Genomic DNA, 14,329 nt, shown 5'->3' on the forward strand with positions numbered 1-14,329 from the left:
CAAGTGTCTTACACTGCCTATAGTTTGTTGAAAACTACTTTCTAATTGAGTTGTATTGTTTTATTTTTAAAGCATTTCATAGTTGCTAAAATCCTGAGGTATTGCATTTTCGTCTTTAACCATCACCCTCAGTCAGTAGAGTTTTTAAAATATATAATTGTATTTATTAACTTTAAGGTAAAAGTGAAATTTATGTCCTGTAAAGTGATGGTATGTTTTTTTTTCCTTCACAGCATTTATTCAGTCGGAGAGCATAATAGAAGTACTACGTTTTGATGATGGAGGGTTACTACAGGTAATTTTATTTTAAGTTGACAAATTATCTGTGTCAAACCTTGACTAATATCAAATTATTATTTATCTTTAAAAAGTAACTGATTTCTTTGACATATATTTTATGAGCTTTATATGCAGATAGATCAGTAGAGTCATTAGTAATAATAAAAGCCTCCTTAGCTATATGATTTACATTTTAAGCTATATATTCTGGGAAATGTTGGAAGGTTAGGTGGAGAAAGTCAGACCAGGAGCAATAGAATTGGTGGGTAGCTCTATGAGTGTGGATGTCAGACCTTAAAACATTTATCTGGAAGAGGACTTTTCTAGAGTATAACTTCTGTAGATGTACATCTATATCATTTTTCTTGTTGCCATTCTAAGCCACATCTTTAAACATGTTATATCTAAAACTAGAAAGTATAATCTGATGTCCTTCCTTTCAGACCTAGCATAGATAAAATAATATTCCCGTATTCCATGTATAGTGGCATCAGAATATAGTCTTCTTAGCTAAAAACCACTTCTAGGGGCGCCTGGGTGGCTCAGTTGGTTAAGCGGCCGGCTTCGGCTCAGGTCATGATCTCACGTTCGTGGGTTCGAGCCCCGCATCAGGCTCTGTGCTGACAGCTATCTCAGAGCCTGGAGCCGTCTTCAGATTCTGTGTCTCCCTCTCTCTCTGACCCTCCTCTGCTCGCGCTGTCTCTCTCTGTCTCTCAAAAATAAACAAAAGACAAAAAAAATAAAAACCACTTCTAAAATTTCAGAGCTGAAAGAGGGAGAATGAAAGCAACTTAACTACCCCTCTAACTTTTATGACTGAGGTGTTTTCCGCCTTTTTCAAACTTTTTTTGGTATTTGATATAATTGTCTTATAGTTCTTAACACTTTTGTAATTATAACATCTGTTTTCAAGTACCAACAATTTGGTAGCATGATGTACAGTTTCCCCAAGGTTTAAGAAAGGTGCTGAAGGTCCCATGACTTTATGGTAATGGGGCTGGTGTTAGAGTTCTCATCTTCTCACTCCAGGTGAGTAGGTCTCTTTCCTACACCGCACTGCCTATGATATATTTATTTACTTAATAATAACTAAATACATGACTTAGTTCTGAAAAAATATTTCATGTAGCTTATAATAATGTTAGGAAACTGAACAGTAAGGCAATAGGGAAAAAAATTGTGCTAGAGACCTGAAATAAGATTTCTGTTTACAGTTTATCATAAATTTAGATTTCAGACAATAAACCAAAGAGAGCAAGAAGAAAAGTGATGGGTTATAAGGTTCCTTTTCTCTGAAAATAAAGCAAATGTGTTCTGAATGATAACTTTTTCCCTGCTTCCAAATTTTAAAATTAATGTATCATTCATACCTTTACATAAAAGATATTGAGAAACACAGCAGTCAGTGGCTGCATGCATGGCACTTGCAAAAAAGTCTTCATACCGCTTTTTATATTGAAAAACAATAAAAACTAAAGATATATAATCTCAAATTTTGTAAAACCACCTTACTAGTGGCTTTTGTCTCTTTTGCCTAGTTCTTTTATCTGTTGTAAGGTGAGAACTTGGAGAACCGATAGGAATGAAGGTTTTAAATATCTCCCTTTAGGTAGTTTGTGGGATTTGCATAACAGGCAAATCAGGACTGAATTTCTGGAAAATTCAAGAAGGATCCATGTCCTTTAGGAAATAGACACCCACCTAGGTTGCAAGTGGTAATTCATTGTGAAAGTTCTGGAGCTCAGTTTGTATTTTTGTTGGGGGGGGGTGTTGTCAATCCCTATCTAAATGGACTTGACTATGGAAGAACTCTGGGCTGGGGTAGGATTTCCTCATCCTATTTGGGTCTGCTGAAATGCTTGGACTAGAGCTGGATGGAGACCTCAGTTGAGACCTAAGAATTCTATGGCAAAGGTAATTTTAGACTGGAACAATGTTGAAGGCACATGGTTACACGTTGGTTACCTCAGCCACAATAAAACCTCACTAAGATTGCTGCAGAATGTCTGATATCAAGATGCTGTGTGTGTGTGTGTGTGTATATATATGTGTGTGTGACTTATTTATCTCCAGGTAGTAGAGTATAAGACCTTTTTGAAAAGATACATGTAAATAGTTCATTTTAATATTGAACAGTGTTTCCTAGGAACAAGTTTTCATGTTGACATGTCATTCTTTCTGATGATAGTTTGCCAGTAGGTTCAACCATTTCTTAAACAACTTTTGGTTTCTTATGCTATGTTTAGAACAGGAGTATATATGTGTAGCAGTCTTTTTTTTTCCCCCCTTATGTTTCTTTATTTTTGAGAGAGAGAAACAGAGCATGAGTGGGGAAAGGGCAGAGAGAGAGAGAGAGAGGCTCCAGGCTCTGAGCTGTCAGCACAGAGCCCTCCATGGGGCTTGAACCCACAAACGGTGAGATCATGACCTGATCCGAAGTCAGATTCTCAGCTGACTGAGCCACCCAGGCACCTCTGTCTTATGATGGTATATATATCATGTTTTTTTCCCCCCAAACTAAATTAAAACTAAAGCAGAGAGAGAGCATTAAAGCAACAGTCTTGTTTTACATTACTTTTTAAAATGTTTTTTAATTTTTTTCTTTTATAGTTTGTCAAGTTGGTTTTCATGTAACACCCAGTGCTCATCCCAAGAAGTGCCCTCCTCCATGCCCATCACCCCGTTTCCCTCTCCCCCACCTCCATCGCTCCTCAGTTTGTTCTCAGTATTCAAGAGTCTCTCATGGTATGCCTTGTTTTGCATTATTTAAAATGAGAATTTTGCCTGAGAGCATTCCTTCCCAGATCATGCACTTTGTGTTACAGTCATGTGGCTTGACTCAGAGTAACTTTTTAAGCCCTAAAAATTAATGGATGATAAGTCCATAAAAATTGCCAAACTGATAAAAATTTGCTAGAAATTTTGTATTCTCCTTCCTTGTTTTTTAAAGATAAGGGAAATGAGGCTCATAGAAATTAAATAATTTGCTCAGTATTCAGTTATGAGAGCAGAAATCCAACATCTAGTAAGTATTCAGCCCATCTGCTTTCAGAGCTCTTTTCCACAGTACCAGGCATGTGCAGTTCTTCTCAGTGCATTCCCTGGATTACCACTAATACTAGGTTATGATTAGAAATCACAGTAATCACAGAGAACCCCACATTTTCTGTAGTTGGTGCCATTGCCATTCCTGTTTGGCAAGCCTACTAAGATTTGGTATAGCGAATATAAAAAGATGAAACCATTCCTAAGAGGAACATAGACACTGAGGATTCTGCAACTCAGCCAAAGACTCATCACCATAGGGGGTGCATGTTAGGTATCTCTAACCATCATTCCCACTCCTAACTGATCAGAATGGTTGGCTCTTCCTGACCTGTTCCTTTGATAAATTGAATAACAAAAGATATTTTTAAAGCCTTAATCTGTTTCCTAATCTAACTTTCATATAAACACATGAAGAAAAAAACCCAAGGAAAAGCTTAGCTTTTTATTTATTTTACTGTTTTACCAGAACAATAAACAGATTTTTAACATGTTGGGATGCAAGCTCTATAATGTTCATGAGTTGAAAACATATGCAGAGTTTTGCTTTTTAAAGCTCATAACTGGGGCCCCTGGGTGGCTGTCGGTTAAGCGTCCGGCTTCGGCTTAGGTCATGATCTCATGGTTCCTGGGTTTGAGCCCCATGTCAGGCTCTGTGCTGACAGCTCAGAGCCTGGATCCTGCTTTGGATTCTGTGTCTCCCTCTCTCTTTGACCCTCCCCTGCTCACACTGTCTCTCAAAAATAAATTAAAAAAAAACATTAAAAAAAATTTTAAAGCTCATAATTATATGGGGTGCCTGGGTGGCTCAGTCACATAAGCTCTAGCTTTGGTTTAGGTCATGATCTCACCATTCGTGAGTTCGAACCCCATGTCGGGCTCCATGCTGACAGCTCGGAGCCTGGAACCTGTCCCTCCCCTGCTTGCACTCTGTCACTTCTTCTTTCTCAAAAATAAACATTTAAAAATAATAAATAAATAAAGCAAGCTCATAACTATAGGACCACATAATTTTGTTGTTTAATTAAAGTATTTATTGTGAGATAAAATTCATACATACATGCATAAAATGTGGGGTTTTTTCAAAACAATACCTATAAACAACTACCCACCCCAGTTAAAAACTAAACACTCTCCTGAGATCCCCCTGCGGCTCTCTCCCAGTCACTGTCCCCAAAGTTGGCCTTAGTCCTGAGGTTTATGGTAATTTCTTTCCCTAGAAGTCTTACCATCTGAGCATGTGTCTCTAAACACTATAGTTTCATCTGCTTTTTGAAGTCAATACAGTTTTAATTCTTTTTTTTCCAGCTTCTTTTTCTTAGTGTTATTTCTAAGATACTCTGCACTATTGAGTGTGACCATAGTTATTCATTTTCATTGCTGAATAGTATTGCATTATGTGGATATGTCCATATATATATAATTTCTGCTTTTGATGGACATTTCACTTGTTTCCAATCTTAGCTATAATAAATAAATACTGTCTCTTGGTGAACATATATATGCATTTCTGGTGGAGTTGAGTGCAACTGCTGGGACATTGGGTATGAGTCTTCTATTTTAATACATAATACCATGTGGTTTTCCCAAGTGCTTGTCCCATCATGAGGAGTGCATGTGCTTCAGGTGTTTGTTTAAAAACAAAAGCATTTTGAAGAGTGGGTAGTGGTATCTTATTGTGATAATTTGCGTTTCTCTGATTCCTAATAAGGTGAAGTAACTTCACGTTTATTTGACCATTTGGATATCTTCTTTAGTGAAATCTCAGTTAAATCTTTTGCCCTGTTTAACTTTTGGGTTGCAAATCTTTTTCCTGCTTGTTTTTTCGGAGTTCTTTATAAATTCTGGATATAATTCTGATTTTATATATATAGAAATGTCTTTTCCTACTTAAGATTACTGCTTCCACATAATGGTGATGTCGATGAACAGAGGAGTTCTTAGTTTTAATTAAGTTTAATTTTAGTGTAGTTTAAGCTATCATATACATATATAAGGTAACGTATCTTATACATTACAGCGTATATTTTTTGTGTACTGTTAAAGAAATCCTTTCCTATCCAAGGTCATAAAAATACTCTCCTGGGTACCTGTGAGTGACTCAGTCGGTTAAGTGTCTGGCTTCAGGCTTAGGTCATGATCTCATAGTTCTTGAGTTTGAGACCAGCGTTGGGCTTTTTGTTGTCAGCGCAGAGCCTGCATTAGATCCTCTGTGTCCCTCTCTGCCTCTCTCTGTCTCTGTCTCTCTCTCTTGCTCTCTTTTTCTCTCAAAACAAAATAGACATTAAAAAAAGATTATAAAAATTAGTCTCCTGTATTATTGTCTAGAATATAAAAATTTATTGTTTTGCCTTTCACAATTATAGCAATAGTTCTAACTGAAATTGATTTTTGTTACTGGTGTGAGGTCAAGGTATTTCTCACACAGATATACTCACTTGTCCTGGCACCCTTTATTAATGGTTCTCCAATACTTTTCCCCCCAATATTCTTCACTGACATTTTATTCATAAGTCAAGCATCTGTGTATTCATGAATCAATTTCTGGGCTCTCTTTTTTTTTCCCATCTATAAAAGTGGTAATTCATATGGCTCAACATAAAATGCAGAAATGTGATTGTTTTTTATATATTGACTGTTGCTCTGCAAACTAGCTAAATTGCTTATTGATTCTATAATTTCTCTCTAGATGCTCTGAACTAGATTCATAAACTATCAAAATATGAAGTTAATAATATTTTATTTCTAATTTTCCAATCCTTTTAGTTTTTAATTCTTCTTCTTTTTTTTTTCTTTGCATTACTTTACTGGCTACAACCAGTGTGGTGTTGAATATAAGTGGTATTTAATAGGCATCTTTAACCCATACCTCATTTGAGATAAAACCTTCAGCATTTCACTGTTAAGGATGTTGTTTTCAGGGAACCTGGGTGGCTCAGTCAGTTAAACATCCAACTTTGGCTTAGGTCATGATATCACAGTTTGTGGGTTCAAGCCCCACGTTGGGCTCTGTGCTGACAGCTCGGAACCTGGAGCCTGCTTCAGATTCTGTGTCTCCCTCTGTCCGCCCATGCCCTGTTCGCATGTGCGCGCTCTCTCTCTCTCACTCTCTCTCTCTCAAAAATAAATATTAAAAAAAGTTTTTTTTAAAAGAATGTTGTTTGATAGTTTTTCTCCACCCCCAGCCCCGGATATCCTTTATCATAGGTGTCAGTTAGGGTTCTTAGCAACATCCTAAGACAGAATTAGGAATGCAAGAGATTTATTGAGAGCTAATGCCTTTGAAAAATAAGGGGAAGGAAACAGGACCTCAGACAGGGATGCAAAATCTTGGCCAATCCCTGTGGAACTGTGGAGTAAAGACTGCTTTTTAGAAGCATACTCAGAAGTAGCCAGGCCCTATAATACCTGCTGGGCCTATTCATTCGCTTGGAGTTGCTCCGAAAGAAATTGGCCTTACCTCAGTCACTACAGTTGATCCCAAAAGTACTACAGTCAGAGGCTGATAGTTCACAGCATTTTTCATAGCTGGTTGTCAAGTTCTTCCTTTTACGGAGAGCTGAGCAGTATACAGTAAAACAAGTGACTGTCAAAGGCAAAGAGATACATTCTAAAACCAACCAGAGAAAAAAAGAAAGAAAACCTTCAAAGAAGCTAGATTTACCTGACAGCTGACTTATAAACTGAAACAATTGGAGGCAAAAAAAGAAAAAAAAAGAAAGAAAGAAAAAATTGAACTAGAATTCTATACCCAGTGAAACTATCTTTTGTGTGTAAAGAAAAAAAATAGACATTTTCAAACAGACAAGAACATGGAGAATTTTTCGCCAGAAGATTTGCACCAAAGGAAATAATAGAAGATATCCTTCACCTTAAAAATAAATCTCAGAAGACTATAAATACAAAGGATAAAAAACATTAAAAATAAAAATATATGGATAACTAAATGAATATATACTGTGTATAGCAATAATAATAATAATAGTATCCTAATGAATACAGCATGACAGTATTCTGGTACTGGTAATGCTAGGTCATCAAGCCCGGTGATTAATTTTATGATAATTGTTCTAAATTCTTGTTCAGTTATGTTGCTTGTGTCTGTTTTGAGCAGTTCTGTTGCTGTGATTTCTTCTTGGAATTTTTTTAGAGAGGAGTTCTTTCGTTTTGTCATTTTGGCTAGCTTTCTGTCTCTTATCAGGTTTAAAAGCTCTTTCTGCATTGTGCACCTGTTAATATGGCTCTATTAAAGGGGTTCTTTGACTGTCCAGGGCCTGTCGTTTCAGGAGATGTTCTTTTAATGGTGTCTCTCAGTTTCTCTTGTTGTGCTTATAATTAATATATTTCCTTACTCAGTGATATTTGAGACTTTCCACTAAGTGTGCTTAGGCCTGTTTTTTGAGGTGGCCAGTCATCCGTGGGGCTGATATCAATAAGGGGTCAGTGCACACACCACTATTCCTGGAGACGAGAAAGTTGTGGCTTTTAAATCCTCTCAGTTTGATGTTTACAGGTGTGCAGAGGTATGAGTGTTCCCTACTTCTCCGCCATCTTGCCAGCCCTCACAAATCTGGCAGTTAATTTGCTCACGGTTCTGTGGTCCAGAGCTCTACCCCAGGGTGACTGGATTCTTTTCTGAGGGTATCACAACGTAGAAATCAAGGTGTCAGCTGGGCTGAGTTTTTATCTAGAAGCTCTGACACCTTGCGGTAATTTATGGCTCTTCTCAGAAATCAGCACAGGATGCTAGACCATTCCCAAATGTCAAGTCTGTTCATACCATCTTTGGACTTTCTTGTTTCTCTGACTCAGCTACACTCTCATTTTACAGTACTGGAAGATGGGCCAGCAAAAGAGTAATGCTAGGTCATCAGACACTGGGCAGCTTTTACCTGGGTCTTGGACCTAGAAATTGCGACTTTGCTTTTAGGAGTTGCCTGATGTGAGAATCCTAAGCCACATGGGAAGCCCCCTTATAGTCCTGCAGTCAGTGGTCCCAGCTGATTGGTCACCTACCAACCATCATCCCTTTCCTGCCACTGTGGATCAGCAGCACATTTAAACTTTCAGATCAGTCAGTCAAAACTTGCATCTGATGGCAGCCATTTGAGTAACATCAAGAGAGATCTAACCAACTGCATCTAGTCACCCCAGAAGAATGTGAAGGATAATAAAATGCTGTTTTAAGCTGTTAAATTTTGGAGTGACTTATTATGCAACATTAGATAGCCAGAACACCTAATATCATGTAATTCTTGGTTGGCCTGTATCCTTTTTCTTCTACAATTTCAAAAAATCTTTTTCGCATTTTAGTTATTTAAATTAGGATCCAAACAAGGTCTGTACATTGCATTTGGTTGCTGTGTTTCTTAAGTCTCTTTTAAGCCATTTCCCTATGTCAATTTTTTGTTGTTGTTGAAGACATTGAATCATTTGTCTATAGGACTTCCTACAACCAGGCTGAGCTAATAATCATCTTCTTGGTATAATTTAACATATCTCTGTCTTATAGATTTTCTACACACTTGTACCTAAATACAGAGTTTTATAACAAAGAATATGACTGGTCTGTCTCTAGGGAGACTTCAAATCTTGGAATATCCTTAGAAGTAAGAGTGTCTTTGTCATTCATGAGCCCTTGGATCACACCTGAGTTTTAATGCCTAACAAGATGAATGAAGATGGGGACTGGTCACCTGAAAAACTAAATATGTGGTTAGAGGGTTTGGACTTTGAGCCATCCCGACTGCCTCCAGGAACTAGAAGGGGGCTAGATATTGAGTTCAGTCACATAGGTGGCCAGTGATTTAATAAATTATGCCTTTGTAATGAAATTCCAATAAAAACTCTGGACACTGAAACTCTATAGAACCTCCTTATTAGTAAGCACTTCTATATGCCAGGAGAATGACATACCTTGATTCCATAGAGAGAGGGCACAGAAGTTCTGTGTTTAGGGCCCTCCAAGACTTCATCCTATATGTTTCTTTAGAAGAAAACTAGTTTGAGTATGGTTCTGAGGTCTAAGCTTGATAGAGAGGAATCACGGAAACCTCCCAGATTTGTAGTTATTTGATTAGAAGTGCACATGGCCTCGACTCCCTAGCTTATGATTGGTGTGTAAAGTAAGGGCTGTCTTGTTAGGGACTCTGTACCCTTTAATCTGCAGATTCTAATGCTAACTCAGATTAGCATCAGAATTCTGTTTACAGTACGCCAGTGATACGTGTTTTTTATTCTTTTCATCAGAAAACGTGTCATGTCTTGTTAGGTTAGTGGTTTTAGATTTTTAGGTCACAGATTTTCATATGTAGGCATTTAATGGTTCTGGAAATAAAGTATTATAACATTACTTCCGTTGCTCTTCTAAGCTGGAAGTTGGCAGGTTTTAGGTAAAGGGCCATGTATTAAATACTTTAGGGTTTGTGTGTGAAATGGTCTGTGTCCTTGTACTATGAGAGCAGCTATAGACTGTACACAAGGAATGGGAATAAAACTTAAAATTTATCAAAAGTGGTGCTAGGAGAGGACTCTGGGAAGTCCTGGAGTATGCAGTACCACAAATTCATCTCCCTGTGTAGACAACAGTGGCACTGGTAGAATCTGTCAAATGTCTTTTGAAGGCTTGCAACTTTCTGGGGAAGGCTCGGGAGTAAACTGAAGTAAATTTAGTCCATTTTAGCTCTTAGCACAGAAACAACTACCTATTCCCACTCTCCAGCCCTGTGTTAAGGCAGCTGGGCACACATTCATTGAATAACTTGTACACACCTTGCAGGAGCCATGGTGGGTAAAAACGGAGCTTATCTCCAAATATTGGGGATCCATGCTCTGATCATTACCCGTGATCTCAAAGGTGTAGATAAAGGAGGTAGCCATTGTTGTTGCAACTCCACCCATTATTAAAGTCCTTTGCCTGAAGTAACCTAGAAGACTTAAAGAGCTAACAAACTTTTTGCTCCCTTTATTTTTCTCTTTCCCTTTTGGGAGCCAGGCATTAATGAATAGGACATTCAAAACAATTGCATATATGGGAAAATGATAAAATTACCCCAAACGTTCAGGGAAAGGCTCAGATTTATACAAGACCTGAAAAGACCTTAAGTTTTAAACTGGATAAAACCTACTATAATCAAAAAAGCAAAAACAACAACAATAACAAAAGCCCTGGGAAGAGAGGAGAATCTGATGTCTAGAGTTCCTACATATTAGATTCACATGTCCAGTTTTCAACAGAAAAAATAACAATGAATTCAAAGAAATGTGAAAGTATGGCCTATTCATTGGGGGGGGTGGAAATGACAGAAATTGTCTCTGAAACAGACTTGATGGCAGATATACTAGACAAAGACTTTTTAACAGTTTTCTTAAAGATATTCAAAGACCTAACTGAAAATGTATGGAGAAAGTCAGGAAAGTGATGTATGAACAAAACGGAAATATCTGTGAAAAGATAGAAAACTGAAACAAAAAGAGTGACGACATCAAGATGGGAGAGTAGGAAGTCCTAGTTCTCATGAATCCATAGAAACACTGACAGAGAAACAATATTGGTATCAAAATACCTTGAGAAAAATTTGGAATTCACTTAAGAAGTATAAGCACCCTGGGGGAGTACAAGCTGAGAGCAGTCAGATTCATACTTAGAAGAGCAGTATCATTTTACCTACATTGGTTCTTCCACCAAAGTCAATACCAAGATCACCTAAACTAGTGACTTCTTTCACAGTAGAGAAGTGCGATTGGAGTATGCCCTAGCTTCCCAGGGCACTATCCGTAGTTTATCTCTCAACTATTCTAAATATTAAATGAACTACAGACTCTGATTCCCTAGGACAGCTAGGAATAAATGAAAGAGAAGAGCACATGCTTACAGCCATCACTGCTCTCTGAAATTGTGACTAGGCACAGGTTTGATTTTTTTTTTTTCTCCACAGCAAATGGAAGGAAACTTAAAGGACCCTTAACCCCAGCATTTTAGTGGACCCCTCTCAGTGGAACAGATTTCTGTCTTTCCTCAGAACAAGTACCCAGTGCCCTTGGGCAGCTAAGAACAAGAGAAAAGTAGAGGGCATGCCCTTATGACCAGTACTGATCTGTGAGCCTGGGAATAGACACAGAAATGAGGTTCTTCCTTCACAAGGAAGGGTCAAAAACAAAGGAGGCCTTGTTCCCAGGCTTATGTTGCATTTCCTGAGGGGTCAGTCTATCTTGCTTTGTGTTTAGCACTTTTGACCAATAGAGATCTCTTCCAGTTAGAACTGGAAGAGGAAGTTGCTTCTTCAAATGTGCAGACAACAAGCAAACCTGTAAGAATCATGAAGGATGAAGAAAACAAACACAGAGAAGGAAAACAAATCTCTATTAACCAACCTGAAAAAAAAAGAGTTCTGTGGAAACTCTGGCAGTGAATTCAAAATAATGAATTTAACTTAAAGAAACTCAATTACTAGAGAACACAGGTAAACAACTAAACAAAATTAGGAAAACAATATATGAACAAAATGAGACTCAACAGAGATAGAAACAAATAAAAACAACCAAACACCAGTACCAGAGTTGAAGAGTACAATAACCGAAAAATTTATTAGAGGGGTTCAAAAGCAGGTATATTCAAGCTGAAGAAAGAATGAGCAAAGATGAAGATGAGTTATTAGGAATTAGCCAGGAAGAGGAGCAAGAAAGAAGAAAGAATGAAAAAGAGTGAAGAAAGCCTATGGGAATTATGGGACTCCGTCAAGTGAACCAGTATATGACATATTTTATTTATGTGTAGTGGGAGTCCCAGACCGAGAAGGAGGGGGAAGGTGACTAGAAAGCCTATTCAAAGAAATGGTGACTAAAAAGTTACCAAATCTTGGGAGGGAAATGGGCATTCAGATTCATAAGGCCCCAGGATCCCAGATGGCTTAAATTTAAAGAGATCTACACTGAAACACGTTATAATCCAATCGCCAAACATCAAAGAGAATTATGAAAGCAGCAAGAGGAGCCCTTGTCACAAAGGAGCCCTTATTAGACAGTGAACTGATTTCTAACAGAAATCCAGGCCCGGAGAACCTGTAATGATATATTCAAAGTGCTGAAAGAAGAATACTGACAAGAATACTATACCCAGCAAAGCTGTCCTTCAGCTTTCTCAGACAAAAGTTGAAGTTCATCACCACTAGACCTGCCTCACAAAAAAATGCTAAAGGGGTTATTCAGGCTAAAATGAAAAGACAGCAGTTAGCAACATGAACACATATGAAAGTAAAAGCTTTCAACTTTAACATAAAATATAAAAATATGAAAAATAACTATAACTAATAATTTGTAAATGGATGAATATAAATGATGTAAATTGTGACATCAGTTACACAGTGTGAGGAAGAAGTAGAAGTGTAGCTTTCATATGTGATTGAAGCTCTGTTATTAGCTCAAAATAAAATGTAATGAAAGATGTTTTATGCAAGCCTCATGATGGACAGAAATGAAAACCTTTGTGTAGCAGATACACAAAATAAAAAGATATCAAAGCATACCACTACAAAAGAAAAATCATCAGATTACAAAGGAAGAATGAATGTCAAGAGAGGAAAAGGGAACAAAGGCACTGCAAAGCAACAGGAAAATAATTAACAGAATGGCAGTAGTAAGTCCCCACTTATTAATAGTTACTCTAAATGTAAATGGGTTAGGGGTGCCTGGATGGCTTAGTCAGTTAAGCATCTGACTTCAGTTCAGGTCATGATCTCACAGTTTGTGGGTTTGAGCCTTGTGTTGGGCTCTGTGCTGACAGCTCAGAGCCTGGAGCCGCTTCAGATTCTGTGTCTCCCTCTCTTCTCCGCCTTTCCCCAACTAACTCGCATACACACATTCTCTCTCTCAAAAATAAATAAATTATTTAAAAAATTTAAATGTAAATGGATTAAATTTTCCAATCAAAAGTCATACAGAGTGGCTGAATGGATTAAAAAAAACAATATCCAATCATATGCTGCTTATCATATCCCTTTAGCTTTAAGGACACACATATGTCAAATGACTTGGGAATAGATACTCCATGCAAACAGTAACTAGAAGTGGAAAGTAGCTATTACATCAGACAAAAAAAAATAGACTTTAAATCAGAAGCTATCATAAGAGACAAAGAAGGTGATTATATAGTGATAAAAGGGTCAATTCATTATGACGATATAACAACTATAAATATATATGGGCACTCAACATCAGAGTCTCTAAATAAATAAAGCAAGTGTTAACAGACCTGAAGAGAGAAATATAAGAAAGGAGAAATATTATTCTCAACAGACAAGATACAGAAAAAACCCAAAGGAATATTATTCAGCCTTAAAAAAGAAATACTGCCATTTGCAAAAACATGGATTAATGTGGAGGACATTATACTATGTGAAAGACAGATACTGCATGATCTCAGATTTGAACTCTGAAAATGTCAAATTCGTAGAAGCAAAGAGTAGAATGATGTCCCCAGAGCCTACAGGGTGTAGGAAATGGGGATATGATGGTTGGTCAAAGCGTATAACATGTCAATTATACAAGATGAATAACTTACTGAAGTTTAATGTACAGCAGAGTGAATATGATTAATAATACCGCATTGTATACTTGAAATTTGCTAAGAGTAGATCTTAACAGCTTTCACTCCCCAGAAAGGTTACTGAAGTGATGGATATGTAACTAGCTTATTTGTAGTGATCATTTCACAATTTTATGTTTATGAAAATATCACATTGTATACTTTAAATATATACAGTTTTCATTTTCCAATTATTCAGTGAACCTAGAGTGGGGGATGGAGGAAGAAGCCAAAAAAAAAAAATCTAGATCTCAAAGTACAATAACTGGAATGAAAAATTCAATGGAGGAGTTCAAAGGTAGATTTGAGCAGACAAAAGAAAGAATCCATGAACTTGAAGATAGGACATGGAAATTCCCAATCTTAAGCAAAGCAAATGATTAAAGAAAAGTAAACGTAGACTAAGAGACCAACAGGGCACCA

General features: G+C 37.2%; 1 protein-coding gene across 1 annotated transcript in view; it reads left to right on the top strand.

Annotated features, from left to right (window-relative positions):
• The first annotated feature begins 237 nt into the window (after window positions 1-237).
• TMEM131 (transmembrane protein 131) overlaps window positions 238-14,329 on the top strand; it is a 166,245-nt gene continuing 152,153 nt past the window's right edge. The window contains exon 1 of the mRNA XM_029937215.1: window positions 238-295. The gene's annotated coding sequence lies outside the window, so the exon portion shown is untranslated. The remainder of the gene's footprint in view (window positions 296-14,329) is intronic.

Source organism: Suricata suricatta, chromosome 4, assembly GCF_006229205.1.
Source record: "Suricata suricatta isolate VVHF042 chromosome 4, meerkat_22Aug2017_6uvM2_HiC, whole genome shotgun sequence".
Lineage (NCBI taxonomy): Eukaryota > Metazoa > Chordata > Mammalia > Carnivora > Herpestidae > Suricata > Suricata suricatta.